Genomic DNA, 17,223 nt, shown 5'->3' with positions numbered 1-17,223 from the left:
GCAGGTTCCTCGCAGGCTTTGCTGGGACCAATAGTCTTTAGCTTTAAGCAGGCCACTGTGCTACTAATTGTATGAGTTGAGTAGTAGTCACAAGGATTTAGGAAACAGAGCTTTATAACTCACGGTTTTAGTGGCTGTTGGTTCTTTAGGCTTTGGCCTAGTTGAGATGAATTGAGATATGCTGAATGTGCTTGCTTGATAGTCCGGAACAAAGAGCAAGAGAGTGCAGGAACAAGAGCAGGAACCAAGAGAGAGAATTTAGTGGCTACAGCCCCTTATATACAAGGGGGGCTGGACTAATCCCATTGGCTGTAAAGCCTGTAAGTCCTGAACCCAGAGAACTCTGGGTATATCACATGACATTATCACATGACCCCGGAAGGTCCTAAATATATAACCATTATAATATATCACGTGACCTAGGTAGGTCCTTTTACATTTGTAAACTATACAGAAATACATTTCTATGAGGCAACCAAGGGGCAAGCCCTGCAGGAGAGCCCTGTGGAATGGAGGGACTCTAGCTGAGGGGACTAGAGATGAGCGAACTTACAGTAAATTCGATTCATCACGAACTTCTCGGCTCGGCAGTTGCTGACTTTTCCTGCATAAATTAGTTCAGCTTTCCAGTGCTCCGGTGGGCTGGAAAAGGTGGATACAGTCCTAGGAGACTCTTTCCTAGGACTGTATCCACCTTTTCCAGCCCACCGGAGCACCTGAAGGCTGAACTAATTTACGCAGGAAAAGTCATCAACTGCCGAGCCGAGAAGTTCGTGACGAATCAAAAGTTCGCTCATCTCTAGAGGGGACTTTAGAAAGGGACAGGACAAGGTCCTGTACCGGGACACCACATGTAGAACAAAGACGATCCAGTAGAAAACCAGCATGGGAAACTAAGACTGAAATAGCTGTACCCAGTTATCATATCGAGAGGAGAAGAAATGGCATAGATAATTCTCCAGAACCTGCTTCACATGTTCTACCTGCCCATTAGATTAATGAAGAAAAATCTCTCCACCTTGAGAAACCGGAAAAGCACCCTCCAGAATTGCAAGGTAAACTGCAGCCCATGGTCATACAGAAGAAAGATGTGTTCTATAAAGGGATTGGCCAGACGAGCAGCAGAGGACAGATCTGGTAGGGGACAAAATGATCCATCTTGGAGAACATGATCTACAACCATCCACAGACAAGTACGTCAAGCAGAAGGTGGAAGATCGGTTACAGAATCTACAGTGGTCCCTCAACATATGATGGTAATCCGTTCCAAATGGACCATCGTTTGTTGAAACCATCGTATGTTGAGGGATCCATGCAATGTAAAGTATAGGACAGTGGTCTTCAACCTGCGGACCTCCAGATGTTGCAAAACTACAACACCCAGCATGCCCAGACAGCCGTTGGCTGTCTGGGCATGCTGGGTGTTGTAGTTTTGCAACATCTGGAGGTCCGCAGGTTGAAGACCACTGGTATTGGAGGTTATACTCACGTGTCCCCGCCGCCCCGGACCATCACCGCTGCCCTGGATGTCGCCTTCCATCGCTGTCGCAGCGTCCCCGGGGTGTCCCCGAAGCTCCGGCAAGGCCTCTGCTTCCCCGGGCATCCTCGCTCTCTGTCGCCGCCATCACGTCGCTAAACACGCCGCTCCTATTGGTTGACGGGACGGCGTGCGAGGCGACGAAGATGGAGAGCGCCGACGATGCAGGGGATCCCGAAGAGGACGCGCCGGAGGCCCGAGGACAGGTAAGTGATCGTCGGTGTCTAATGCCCCGTACTGGGCCACCACACTTCTATATAAAAAATCTTAATCCTTCCAGTACTTATCAGCTGCTGTATGCTCCACAGGAAGTTGTGTAGTTCTTTCCAGTCTGACCACAGTGATCTCTGCTGCCACCTCTGTCCATGTCACTTGGTCAATTCATATACCATACAAAAAAAATTTATAAAAAAAGCGATCAAAACAAAAATGGCACCAATTAAAACTCGTGCAGCCACATATACGAAAAAATTAAAATTATAAGGGTCTGAAAATGACAATTTTAAACATTATTTATTTAAAAAATATATATAAATAAAAAAAAAACAATATTACTTTTTTTTTTTTAACCCCCTAGATGACATTGGCGCACATGTGCGCTCTGGAGCATTAAGTGACTATAAAGCGTATGCAAGATCGGCGCTTGCTTCATCCGTAGTCAGACACCCGCCATTAACCCTTTGCAAGCCACGATCAATGATGATTACGGTGTCTAAAGCAGTGTTTTCTCAGTGTGTCTCCAGCTGTTGCAAAACTACAAGTCCCAGCATACCCGGACAGCCTTCGGCTGTCCGGGCATGCTGGGAGTTGTAGTTTTGCAACAGCTGGAGGCACACTGTTTGGAAAGCACCGGTACATTTACTTCCTGTACGAGAAGCGACTGCAGGAGCTGCGCTTTCCTCATGCACGACGGGACCCCGCCAGTAATGGCGGACATCAGCGATTGTGCTGAATGTCTATCATTAACCCCTCAGATGCTGTGCTCAATATTAAAGGAAGGATAGGGGATAAGTTTTAGATCGCGGGGGGTCCGAGCGCTGGGCCCCCCCGCGATATCCTGTTTAAAGCCCCGGCTCTCCTATACAGCGGCGCGTCACGACCCCCACTCAAAGATTCGGCTCCCCCATAGAGCTATATGGAGGGGTCGTGACGCGCCGCTGTATAGGAGAGCCGGGGCTCTAAATAGGAGATCGCGGGGGGCCCAGCGCTCAGACCCCCGCGATCTAAAATGTATCCCCTATCCTTTGGATGGGGGATACATTTTATTTTTTTTTTTTACATGATACTTGTCCTTTAATGCGGCGGTCCCGATGGCTGATACGATCACCCGCAGCACGACCGTGGGGTTCAGATCAGACAAGATGGTGGACAGAGGTCCATTTACCTGCCTGCGCTGCCCTCCTGGGGGGTTCTTCCCTGGTTTTGCCTGCCAGCAGACCAGAGAAGTAGATTGCAGAGAACACTGATCGGCGCTACGCCTATGCATAGCACTGAACTGTATTAGCAATCCAAGGATTGCTATAAATAGACACAAAACTTCTAAAAATAATAGTAAAAAAAAATATATATATATATATTATTAATAATTATAAAAAATTTTGTAAGCCCCTCCTCCTTTACAAATTTAAATCAACCCTTTTTCCTATTTTACCCCAAAAAGTGTTAAACTAAATAATTAATAAATATATTATCAGGAATCGGCACGTGCATAAACGTCCGAACTATGAAATGATAACGTTCATGACCCCGTATGGTACGGTCCACAGAATAAAGAGATTGTGCCAGTTTTACCGAAAAGTGCACTGCGTAGAAAGGACCCCCCCCCCCCCCCCCCCAAAAAAAAAAAAAAAGTTGCAGAAATGCGTTGTTTTTTTATTTATTTATATTTTCAGTTTTTTATTTTAGCCCCACAAATAATTTTTTTAGGGTAGATTTTATGGTAAATGACGTCATCATAAAGTATAGTTGGTCCCGCATAAAACAAAAAATAATAGAATAATATTTGTCCGGTTATGAAGGGGTTATACCGGGATACTTGATCTCGGTATTTCTGGTGACACCGGGCAGGGTCACAGACTCAGCTCCACATGAAGACGCCGGACCGTGTCTGACCCCGGAGCTGTCGGGAGCTGGATTGTTCTGTGGGGCGCAGGGTACACCGGGATTTGTAGTTCGCTGCTATCTCTTCTCCCTCAGCACTGAGGGGGCGGGGCAGGGGGTAGAACTACCAGTCCCGGCATTCCGCGCGGCGGCCCCACCTGTGGCCACAGACATACCTGCGTGTCCTGGAATGTGGGGGCGGGGCTTCACCAAGTAACGAGAGAGAAGGAAAGAAGAGGAAAGTCTCGGAGAGAAGAGGTTCTGCGGCAGGTGAGGAGCCCCCGAGCAATACAGAGAGAGGACGTGTAAAGGGGGGATGCTCTGCAGGGAAGGGACATGTGGTGGAATGCTCTGCAGAAAAGTGTAATGTGCGAAATGCTCTGCAAAGAGGTAACATATGGGGGAATGCTCTGCAGAAATGTGTCATGTGGGAAATGATCTGCAGAGATGTGTCATGTGGTAGAATGCTCTGCAGAGAGGTGTCGTGGTGGAATGCACTGCAGCGATGTAATTAGGTGGAATGCTCTGCAGGGAGGTGTCGTGTGGGAATGCTCTGCAGAAAAGTGTGATGCGAAATGATCTGCAAAGAGGTAACATGGGGGAATGCTGTGCAGAAAAGTGTCATGTGGGAAATGCTCTGCAGAGATGTGTCATGTGGGAAATGCTCTGCAGAGATGTGTCATGTGGGAAATGCTCTGCAGAGATGTGTCATGTGGGAAATGCTCTGCAGAGATGTGTCATGTGGTAGAATGCTCTGCAGAGATGTAATTAGGTGGAATGCACTGCAGAGAGGTGTCATGTGGGGTAATGCTCTGCAGAGAGGTGTCATGTGGGGGAATGCTCTGCAGAGAAGGGTCATGTGGTGGAATGCTCTGCAGAGAAGGGTCATGTGGGGTAATGCTCTGCAGAGATGTGTCATATAGGGGAATGCTCTGCAAAAAAGTTGGATTATTACTATATATACAGGTTCTTCTAAAAAAAAATTGCATATTGTGGTAAAGTTCATTATTTTCCATAATGTAATGATAAAAATTAAACTTTCATATATTTTAGATTCATTTCACACCAACTGAAATATTTCGGGGTTCTTATTGTTTTAATACTCATGATTTTGGCCTACAGCTCAGGAAAACCCAAAATTCCTATCTCCCCAAAATTAGCATATTTCATCCGACCAATAAAAGAAAAGTGTTTTTAATACAAAAAAAGTCAAAAGTCAAATAATGATGTTCAGTTATGGACTCAATACTTGGTCGGGATCCTATTGCAGAAATGACTGCGGCGCGGGGGCGATCAGCCTGTGGCACTGCTGAGGTGTTATGGAGGCCCAGGATGCTTCCATAGCGGCCTTAACCCCTTAAGGACCATGGACGTACACGTATGTCTAAGCATCCTGGTAGTTAAGGATCAAGGACGTACGCGTCCGTCCGTGGGAATTTCGGTCCCTGCCGGGCGGGGACCGAACGGGGGTGACTGCTGATATCGATCAGCATTCACCCCGCGCAAATGCCCAGGGGGGTCATCAGACCCCCCCCATGTCGGCGATCGCCGCAAATTGCAATTTGCGGCTATTCCGGGTCTATGGTGACCCGGAATATAACGGGGATCGCGTTTTTTTCCAAGACACCCACGATCCCCCTGACGCGATCCCGTCTAGACGTGACCACCAATAGCAGATCGGGGGTGGGGGGCTTTACTTTCGGTTTCCCCGTTCTGCCCACCCACAATAGGCGGGGCAGAATGGGGAACCGACAGAGGACCGGCGCCGACGTCCACTTACCCCACGGGCGAGGCTGCGGGCGACCATCGGTGGAGGAGATCGGAGTCCGGCGATGTCGTGCGGCTGGCTCCCTGGATCCGTCGGAAGCCGGTGAGTTGCCTAGCAACATCTGGAGGGTACAGTTTGAGACCACTATACGGTGGTCTCTAAACTGTAACCCTTCAGATGTTGCAAAACTACAACTCCCAGCATGCCCAGACAGCTGTTTGGGCATGCAGGGATTTGTAGTTTTGCAACAGCTGGAGGGCCCCAGTTTGGAGATCACTGGCAGTGATCTCTAACTGTGGCCCCCCAGATGTTGCAAAACTGCAACTCCTAGCATGCCCAAACAGCAGTTTGCTGTCTGGGCATGCTGGGATCTGTAGTTTTGCAACAGCTGGAGGTCCACAGTGTGGAGATCTCTAAATTGTAGCCCTACAGATGTTGCAAAACTGCAAATCCCAGCATGCCCAGCTGGGAGTTGTAGTTTTGAAACAGCTGGAGGTTCCCCCCCCATGTGAACGTACAGGGTAAATTTTTCGCCGCAGCGCATACTCCTAGCGGTAAGCTTACTGTAAACCGCCGCCAGTGTGAATTTACCCTAAAAACACTACACTACACTACACTAACACATAATAAAGGGTAAAACACTACATATACACCCCCTTACACTGCCCCCCCCCCCCCCCCAATAAAAATGAAAAACGTATTGTACGGCAGTGTTTCCAAAACGGAGCCTCCAGCTGTTGCAAAACAACAACTCCCAGCATTTCCAGACAGCGACTGACTGTCCAGGCATGATGGGAATTTAACAGCAGCTGGAGGCACCCTGTTTGGGAATCACTGGTGTAGAATACCCCTATGTCCACCCCTATGCAATCCCTAACTTAGTCCTCAAATGCGCATGGAGCTCTCTCACTTCAGAGCCCTGTCATATTTCAAGGAAACAGTTTAGGGCCACATATGGGGTATTTCCGTACTCGGGAGAAATTGCACTACAAATTTTGGGGGGCTTCTTCTCCTTTTACCCCTTATGAAAAAGAAAAGTTGGGGTCTACACCAGCCTGTTAGTGTAAAAAAAAAAAACATTTTTACACTAACATGCTGGTGTTGCCCCATACTTTTTATTTTCACAAGAGGTAAAAGGAAAAAAAGACCCCCAAAATTTGTTACGCAATTTCTCCTGAGTACGGAAATACCCCATATGTGGGTGTAAAATGCTCTGCGGGTGCACAACAAGGCTCAGGAGTGAGGGCGCACCTTGTACATTTGAGGCTTAAATTGGTGATTTGCACAGGGGTGGCTGATTTTACAGCGGTTCTGACATAAACCCAAAAAAATAAATACCCACATGTGACCCCATTTTGGAAACTACACCCCTCACAGAACGTAACAAGGGGTATAGTGAGCATTTACACCCCACAGGTGTTTGAAGAATTTTCATTAAATTTGGATGGGAAAATGAAAAAAAAAAGATTTTTTTTCACTAAAATGCTGGTGTTACCCTAAATTTTTCATTTTCACAAGGGAAAATAGAAAAAAAGCCCCACAAAATTTGTAGCCCCATTTCTTCTGAGTAAGAACATGTGGGGGGGGTCCACTGTTCTGGCACCACGGGGGCTTTGTAAATGCACATGGCCCCTGACTTCCATTCCAAACAAATTCACTCTTCAAAAGCTCAATGGCGCTCCTCCTCTTCTGAGCATTGTAGTTCGACCGCAGAGCACTTTACATCCACATATTGTAACGCCGAGCGCTCCAGGTCCCGCTGCTTCCCCGAAGCGCTCGCGGCGTTACTCTGCTTGCAGCGCTCCCGTCGGCGCTGCTGACCGAGAGCGCTGCTACCCTGTCACCGGAGGGGATGCGATCCGCGGGACGGGACGTGCCCGCTCACGGATCGCATCCTATGTCTCTTCTCACCTGCTCCGTCCTTTCTCTGTCCCTGCCCGGCGCGCGCGGCACCGCTCTCTAGGGCGCGCGCGCACCGGCTCTCTGAAATTTAAAGGGCCAGTGCACCACTAATTGGTGCCTGGCCCAATCTAGTCCAATCACTGTTTTCCCTATAAAACATCACTTCCCCTTCCTGTCCCTGCCGGATCTTGTTGCCTAGTGAAAGCGTTCCAGTGTGTCCTTGCCTGTGTTTCCAGAATCTCTGCTGTTGCCCCTGACTACAAACCTTGCCGCCTGCCCTGACCTTTCTGCTACGTCTGACCTGGCCTTGCCTTGTCCTTTTGTACCGCGCCATCTCAGCCGCCAGAGAGGTTGAGTCGCTACTGGGAGGAACGACCTGGGGGTTACCTGCCGCAGAAAGTCCATCCCGCTTTGCGGCGGGCTCTGGTGAATACCAGTAACCCCTTAGACTCCGTTCCCCTGGTACGGCCCACGCCATCACCTCTCTGGTACAGAGGATCCACTTCCAGTGTCCTCACCCTCCGCCAACCCGGATCCTGACACATATGGGGTATTTCCATACTCAGAAGAAATGGGGTTACAAATTTTGGGGGTAATTTTCTCCTATTACCCCTTGTAAAAATGTAAAATTTGGGGAAAAACCCAAAATTTTGGGTAACACCAGCATTTTAGTGAAAAACATTTTTTTTTTTCATTTTCCCATCCAAATTTAACAAAAAGTCGTGAAATACCTGTGAGGTGTTAAGGCTCACTGTACCCCTTGTTACGTTCCTTGTGGGGTGTAGTTTCCAAAATAGTATGCCATGTGGGTATTTTTGCTGTTCTGGCACCATAGGGGCTTCCTAAATACGACATGCCCCCCCAGAACCATTTCAGCAAAATTTGCTTTCTAAAAGCTAAATGTGACTCCTTCTCTTCTGAGCTTTTGTAGTTCACCCGCAGAGCATTTTTAACAATGGGTATTTCCATACTCAGAAGAGATGGGGTTACAAATTTTGGGGGGCATTTTCTCCCATTACCCTTTATAAAAATGGTAAATTTGGGGGAAAAACTGCACTTTAGTGAATTTATTTTTATTTTTTATTTACACATCCGACTTTAACGAAAAGTCGTCAAACACCTGTGGGGTTTAAAGGCTCACTGGACCCCTTGTTATGTGCCTTGAGGGGTGTAGTTTCCAAAATGGTATGCCATGTGGTTTTTTTTCTGCTGTTCTGGCACCATAGGGGCTTCCTAAATATAACATGCTCCCCAAAAACCATTTCAGCAAAATTCACTTACCAAAATCCCATTGTCGCTCCTTCCCTTCTGAGCCCTCTACTGCGCCCTCCGAACACTTGACATACACATATGAGGTATTTCCTTACTCGAGAGAAATCGGGTTACAAATTTTGAGAGGATTTTTCTCCTTTTACCCCTTGTAAAAATTCAAAAACTGGGTCTACAAGAACACGCGAGTGTAAAAAAATGAAGATTTAGAATTTTCTCCTTCACTTTGCTGCTATTCCTGCGAAACACCTAAAGGGTTAACACACTTACTGAATGTCATTTTGAATACTTTTAGGGGTGCAGTTATTATAATGGGGTAATTTGTGGGGTATTTCGAATAAGAAAGCCCTTCAAATCCACTTCAAACCTGAACTGGTCCATGAAAAATTCTGATTTTGAAAATTTTGTGAAAATTGATGCTGAATTTGAAGCCTTCTGGTGTCTTCCAAAAGTAAAAACTTGTCAACTTTATGATGAAAATATAGACATATTGTATTTGTGAATCAAAATATAATTTATTTAGAATGTCTATTTTCCTTACAAGAAGAGAGCTTCAAAGTTAGAAAAATGCAAAATTTTCAATTTTTCCATCAAATTTTGGAATTTTTCACTAAGAAACGATGCAAGTATCGACAAAATTTTACCAATAACATAAAGTAGAATATGTCACGAAAAAACTCTCTCGGAATCAGAATGATAGGTAAAAGCGTCTTAGTTATTAATGTGAAAGTGGTCATCCAGAGTGTTGGGTCTTGCGTCTCTCAACTTTCTCTTCACAATATCCCACAGATTCTCTATGGGGTTCAGGTCAGGAGAGTTGGCCGGCCAATTGAGCCCAGTAATACCATGGTCAGTAAACCATTTACCAGTGGTTTTGGCACTGTGATCTAGTGCTGGGGGGGTATACCGGTATGAAACGGATACAGTTTTTTTTTCTCCCACGGTATGGATTTTTGCCCATACCACTATACCGGTCAGGCCCCTCCCCCCCCCCCCCCCCACCCTCTGAGTCAATAAAAAAAATTCAACTTACCCGTAATGGAGGTGGTCCGGGCCATCCATCCTTCCTGTAGTGTCTGGCGGCATTCCGGGTGGAGGGTGAATCGGTCCGGGCTGTCCTTCTTCTCCGGGGGTCCTCTTCTCCACTCCGGGCAGGCTCCGGCCTAGTACGCTGCATAGACGCCGCTGCGCCGTGACGTCAGGTGCGTCGCTGCGCACGGACGTCACTGCGCAGCGGCGTCTATGCAGCGTTACTAGGCCGGAGCCTGCCCGGAGTGGAGAAGAGGACCCCCGGAGAAGAAGGACAGCCCGGACCGGTTCACCCTCCACCCGGAATGCCGCCGGACACTACAGGAAGGATGTATGGCCCGGACCACCCTCCCCGGACGGTCCCTGCAGCAACTGGGAAGGAGAGTCAGGGTTCTGGGATGGACAGGGGTCTGTATAATATACTATACCTACAGTAGGCCCTCCAGCTGTTGAGGCCCTCCAGCTGTTGCAAAACTAAAACTCCCAGCATGCCCGGACAGCCAACGGCTGTCCGGGCATGCTGGGAGTAGTAGTTTTGCAACAGCTGGAGGCACCCCTAGTTGGGAAATAGAGATGAGCGAACTTACAGTAAATTCGACTCGTCACAAACTTCTCGGCTCGGCAGTTGTTGACTTTTCCTGCATAAATTAGTTCAGCTTTCAGGTGCTCCCGTGGGCTGGAAAAGGTGGATACAGTCCTAGGAGACTCTTTCCTAGGAATGTATCCACCTTTTCCAGCCCACCGGAGCACCTGAAGGCTGAACTAATTTATGCAGGAAAAGTAATCAACTGCCGAGCCGAGAAGTTTGTGACGATTGGATTTACTGTAAGTTCGCTCATCTCTAGTCTTGACCTGGGGAATGCGGCCCCTGTAGCCCATTTCCTGCACGCGCCTGTGCACGGGGGCTCTGGATGTTTCTACTCCAGACTCAGTCCATTGCTTCCGCAGGTCCCCCAAGGTCTGGAATCGGTCCTTCTCCACAATCTTCCTCAGGGTCCGGTCACCTCTTCTCGTTGTGGAGCGTTTTCTACCACTTTCTTTCCTTCCCATTGAGGCGCCTTGATACAGCTCTCTGGGAACAGCCTATTTGTTCAGAAATCTCTTTCTGGGTCTTACCCTCTCGCTTGAGGGGTCACTGATGACCTTCTGGACAGCGGTCAGGTCGGCGGTCTTACCCTCTCGCTTGAGGGGTCATTGATGACCTTCTGGACAGCAGTCGGGTCGGCGGTCTTACCCTCTCGCTTGAGGGGTCACTGATGACCTTCTGGACAGCGGTCGGGTCGGCGGTCTTACCCTCTCGCTTGAGGGGTCAGTGATGACCTTCTGGACAGCAGTCGGGTCGGCGGTCTTACCCTCTCGCTTGAGGGGTCACTGATGACCTTCTGGACAGCGGTCAGGTTGGCGGTCTTACCCTCTTGCTTGAGGGGTCACTGATGACCTTCTGGACAGCGGTCAGGTCGGCGGTCTTACCCTCTCGCTTGAGGGGTCACTGATGACCTTCTGGACAGCAGTCGGGTCGGCGGTCTTACCCTCTCGCTTGAGGGGTCACTGATGACCTTCTGGACAGCGGTCAGGTCGGCGGTCTTACCCTCTCGCTTGAGGGGTCACTGATGACCTTCTGGACAGCGGTCGGGCCGGCGGTCTTACCCATGATGGCGGTTTTGAGTAATGAACCAGGCCGGAGTTTTTAAAAGCATCAGGAATCTTTTGCAGGTGTTTAGAGTTAATTAGTTGATTCAGATGATTAGATTAATAGCTCGTTTGGAGAACCTTTTCATGATATGATAATTTTTTGGAGATAGGAATTTTGGGTTTTCATGAGCTGTAGGCCAAAATCATCAGTATTAAAACAATAAGAGACCCGAAATATTTCTGTTGGTGCGCAATGAATCTAAAATATATGAAATTTTAATTTTTATCATTACATTATGGAAAATAATGAACTTTAGCACAATATGCTAATTTTTTGAGAAGAACCTGTATGAAGAGATCTGATGTCCTGTACAGTAATGGGATTATTACTATATATATATGTAGAGATCTGATGTCCTGTATAGTAATGGGATTATTACTATATATATATATGTAGAGATCTGATGTCCTGTATAGTAATGGGATTATTACTATATATATATGTAGAGATCTGATGTCCTGTACAGTAATGGGATTATTACTATATATATATATGTATGTAGAGATCTGATGTCCTGTACAGTAATGGGATTATTACTATATATATGTAGAGATCTGATGTCCTGTACAGTAATGGGATTATTACTATATATATGTAGAGATCTGATGTCCTGTACAGTAATGGGATTATTACTATATATATATCGGCGGTCTTACCCTCTCGCTTGAGGGGGTCACTGATGACCTTCTGGACAGCGGTCGGGTCGGCGGTCTTACCCTCTCGCTTGAGGGGTCAGTGATGACCTTCTGGACAGCAGTCGGGTCGGCGGTCTTACCCTCTCGCTTGAGGGGTCACTGATGACCTTCTGGACAGCGGTCGGGTCGGCGGTCTTACCCTCTCGCTTGAGGGGTCAGTGATGACCTTCTGGACAGCAGTCGGGTCGGCGGTCTTACCCTCTCGCTTGAGGGGTCACTGATGACCTTCTGGACAGCGGTCAGGTTGGCGGTCTTACCCTCTTGCTTGAGGGGTCACTGATGACCTTCTGGACAGCGGTCAGGTCGGCGGTCTTACCCTCTCGCTTGAGGGGTCACTGATGACCTTCTGGACAGCGGTCAGGTCGGCGGTCTTACCCTCTCGCTTGAGGGGTCACTGATGACCTTCTGGACAGCGGTCGGGCCGGCGGTCTTACCCATGATGGCGGTTTTGAGTAATGAACCAGGCCGGAGTTTTTAAAAGCATCAGGAATCTTTTGCAGGTGTTTAGAGTTAATTAGTTGATTCAGATGATTAGATTAATAGCTCGTTTGGAGAACCTTTTCATGATATGATAATTTTTTGGAGATAGGAATTTTGGGTTTTCATGAGCTGTAGGCCAAAATCATCAGTATTAAAACAATAAGAGACCCGAAATATTTCTGTTGGTGCGCAATGAATCTAAAATATATGAAATTTTAATTTTTATCATTACATTATGGAAAATAATGAACTTTAGCACAATATGCTAATTTTTTGAGAAGAACCTGTATGAAGAGATCTGATGTCCTGTACAGTAATGGGATTATTACTATATATATATGTAGAGATCTGATGTCCTGTATAGTAATGGGATTATTACTATATATATATATGTAGAGATCTGATGTCCTGTATAGTAATGGGATTATTACTATATATATATGTAGAGATCTGATGTCCTGTACAGTAATGGGATTATTACTATATATATGTAGAGATCTGATGTCCTGTACAGTAATGGGATTATTACTATATATATATATATGTAGAGATCTGATGTCCTGTACAGTAATGGGATTATTACTATATATATGTAGAGATCTGATGTCCTGTACAGTAATGGGATTATTACTATATATATATATATGTAGAGATCTGATGTCCTGTACAGTAATGGGATTATTACTATATATATATATGTATGTAGAGATCTGATGTCCTGTACAGTAATGGGATTATTACTATATATATGTAGAGATCTGATGTCCTGTACAGTAATGGGATTATTACTATATATATATGTAGAGATCTGATGTCCTGTACAGTAATGGGATTATTACTATATATATATATATATATATGTAGAGATCTGATGTCCTGTACAGTAATGGGATTATTACTATATATATGTAGAGATCTGATGTCCTGTACAGTAATGGGATTATTACTATATATATATCGGCGGTCTTACCCTCTCGCTTGAGGGGGTCACTGATGACCTTCTGGACAGCGGTCGGGTCGGCGGTCTTACCCTCTCGCTTGAGGGGTCAGTGATGACCTTCTGGACAGCAGTCGGGTCGGCGGTCTTACCCTCTCGCTTGAGGGGTCACTGATGACCTTCTGGACAGCGGTCGGGTCGGCGGTCTTACCCTCTCGCTTGAGGGGTCAGTGATGACCTTCTGGACAGCAGTCGGGTCGGCGGTCTTACCCTCTCGCTTGAGGGGTCACTGATGACCTTCTGGACAGCGGTCAGGTTGGCGGTCTTACCCTCTTGCTTGAGGGGTCACTGATGACCTTCTGGACAGCGGTCAGGTCGGCGGTCTTACCCTCTCGCTTGAGGGGTCACTGATGACCTTCTGGACAGCGGTCAGGTCGGCGGTCTTACCCTCTCGCTTGAGGGGTCAGTGATGACCTTCTGGACAGCGGTCGGGCCGGCGGTCTTACCCATGATGGCGGTTTTGAGTAATGAACCAGGCCGGAGTTTTTAAAAGCATCAGGAATCTTTTGCAGGTGTTTAGAGTTAATTAGTTGATTCAGATGATTAGATTAATAGCTCGTTTGGAGAACCTTTTCATGATATGATAATTTTTTGGAGATAGGAATTTTGGGTTTTCATGAGCTGTAGGCCAAAATCATCAGTATTAAAACAATAAGAGACCCGAAATATTTCTGTTGGTGCGCAATGAATCTAAAATATATGAAATTTTAATTTTTATCATTACATTATGGAAAATAATGAACTTTAGCACAATATGCTAATTTTTTGAGAAGAACCTGTATGAAGAGATCTGATGTCCTGTACAGTAATGGGATTATTACTATATATATATGTAGAGATCTGATGTCCTGTATAGTAATGGGATTATTACTATATATATATATGTAGAGATCTGATGTCCTGTATAGTAATGGGATTATTACTATATATATATGTAGAGATCTGATGTCCTGTACAGTAATGGGATTATTACTATATATATGTAGAGATCTGATGTCCTGTACAGTAATGGGATTATTACTATATATATATATATGTAGAGATCTGATGTCCTGTACAGTAATGGGATTATTACTATATATATATATGTATGTAGAGATCTGATGTCCTGTACAGTAATGGGATTATTACTATATATATGTAGAGATCTGATGTCCTGTACAGTAATGGGATTATTACTATATATATATGTAGAGATCTGATGTCCTGTACAGTAATGGGATTATTACTATATATATATATATATATATGTAGAGATCTGATGTCCTGTACAGTAATGGGATTATTACTATATATATGTAGAGATCTGATGTCCTGTACAGTAATGGGATTATTACTATATATATATCGGCGGTCTTACCCTCTCGCTTGAGGGGGTCACTGATGACCTTCTGGACAGCGGTCGGGTCGGCGGTCTTACCCTCTCGCTTGAGGGGTCAGTGATGACCTTCTGGACAGCAGTCGGGTCGGCGGTCTTACCCTCTCGCTTGAGGGGTCACTGATGACCTTCTGGACAGCGGTCGGGTCGGCGGTCTTACCCTCTCGCTTGAGGGGTCACTGATGACCTTCTGGACAGCGGTCAGGTCGGCGGTCTTACCCTCTTGCTTGAGGGGTCACTGATGACCTTCTGGACAGCGGTCAGGTCGGCGGTCTTACCCTCTCGCTTGAGGGGTCACTGATGACCTTCTGGACAGCGGTCGGGTCGGCGGTCTTACCCTCTCGCTTGAGGGGTCACTGATGACCTTCTGGACAGCAGTCGGGTCGGCGGTCTTACCCTCTCGCTTGAGGGGTCACTGATGACCTTCTGGACAGCGGTCAGGTCGGCGGTCTTACCCTCTCGCTTGAGGGGTCACTGATGACCTTCTGGACAGCGGTCGGGCCGGCGGTCTTACCCATGATGGCGGTTTTGAGTAATGAACCAGGCCGGAGTTTTTAAAAGCCTCAGGAATCTTTTGCAGGTGTTTAGAGTTAATTAGTTGATTCAGATGATTAGATTAATAGCTCGTTTGGAGAACCTTTTCATGATATGATAATTTTTTGGAGATAGGAATTTTGGGTTTTCATGAGCTGTAGGCCAAAATCATCAGTATTAAAACAATAAAAGACCCGAAATATTTCTGTTGGTGCGCAATGAATCTAAAATATATGAAATTTTAATTTTTATCATTACATTATGGAAAATAATGAACTTTAGCACAATATGCTAATTTTTTGAGAAGAACCTGTATGAAGAGATCTGATGTCCTGTACAGTAATGGGATTATTACTATATATATATATATATATGTAGAGATCTGATGTCCTGTATAGTAATGGGATTATTACTATATATATATGTAGAGATCTGATGTCCTGTACAGTAATGGGATTATTACTATATATATATGTAGAGATCTGATGTCCTGTACAGTAATGGGATTATTACTATATATATATATATATATGTAGAGATCTGATGTCCTGTATAGTAATGGGATTATTACTATATATATATATATGTAGAGATCTGATGTCCTGTACAGTAATGGGATTATTACTATATATATATATATATATATATATATATATATATATATATATATGTAGAGATCTGATGTCCTGTACAGTAATGGGATTATTACTATATATATATATATATGTAGAGATCTGATGTCCTGTACAGTAATGGGATTATTACTATATATATATATGTAGAGATCTGATGTCCTGTATAGTAATGGGATTATTACTATATATATATATATGTAGAGATCTGATGTCCTGTATAGTAATGGGATTATTACTATATATATATGTAGAGATCTGATGTCCTGTATAGTAATGGGATTATTACTATATATATATATATGTAGAGATCTGATGTCCTGTACAGTAATGGGATTATTACTATATATATATATGTATGTAGAGATCTGATGTCCTGTACAGTAATGGGATTATTACTATATATATATATATATATATATATATATATATGTAGAGATCTGATGTCCTGTATAGTAATGGGATTATTACTATATATATATATGTAGAGATCTGATGTCCTGTACAGTAATGGGATTATTACTATATATATATATATATATATGTAGAGATCTGATGTCCTGTACAGTAATGGGATTATTACTATATATATATGTAGAGATCTGATGTCCTGTACAGTAATGGGATTATTACTATATATATATATATGTAGAGATCTGATGTCCTGTATAGTAATGGGATTATTACTATATATATATGTAGAGATCTGATGTCCTGTACAGTAATGGGATTATTACTATATATATGTAGAGATCTGATGTCCTGTACAGTAATGGGATTATTACTATATATATATATGTATGTAGAGATCTGATGTCCTGTACAGTAATGGGATTATTACTATATATATATGTAGAGATCTGATGTCCTGTACAGTAATGGGATTATTACTATATATATATATGTAGAGATCTGATGTCCTGTACAGTAATGGGATTATTACTATATATATATATATATATATGTAGAGATCTGATGTCCTGTACAGTAATGGGATTATTACTATATATATATATATATATATGTAGAGATCTGATGTCCTGTACAGTAATGGGATTATTACTATATATATATATATGTAGAGATCTGATGTCCTGTACAGTAATGGGATTATTACTATATATATATATATATATGTAGAGATCTGATGTCCTGTACAGTAATGGGATTATTACTATATATATATATATGTAGAGATCTGATGTCCTG

General features: G+C 44.6%; 1 protein-coding gene across 2 annotated transcripts in view; it reads left to right on the top strand.

Annotated features, from left to right (window-relative positions):
- Positions 1 to 3,770: 3,770 nt before the first annotated feature.
- The window catches only part of PPP1R13L (protein phosphatase 1 regulatory subunit 13 like), a 64,131-nt gene continuing 50,678 nt past the window's right edge, over positions 3,771 to 17,223 (top strand). Inside the window, exon 1 of one of the 2 annotated variants that reach the window (XM_056540677.1) lies at positions 3,771 to 3,907. The gene's annotated coding sequence lies outside the window, so the exon portion shown is untranslated. Of the gene's footprint in view, positions 3,908 to 4,010; positions 4,028 to 17,223 lie in introns of those variants that run through there. The other variant, XM_056540679.1, reaches the window with a different exon arrangement.

Source organism: Hyla sarda, chromosome 9 (genome assembly GCF_029499605.1).
Source record: "Hyla sarda isolate aHylSar1 chromosome 9, aHylSar1.hap1, whole genome shotgun sequence".
In the NCBI taxonomy this organism is placed as follows: Eukaryota; Metazoa; Chordata; class Amphibia; order Anura; family Hylidae; genus Hyla; species Hyla sarda.
Note: the sequence above shows the minus strand (reverse complement) of the source record. Positions and strands in the feature narration are given on the sequence as shown.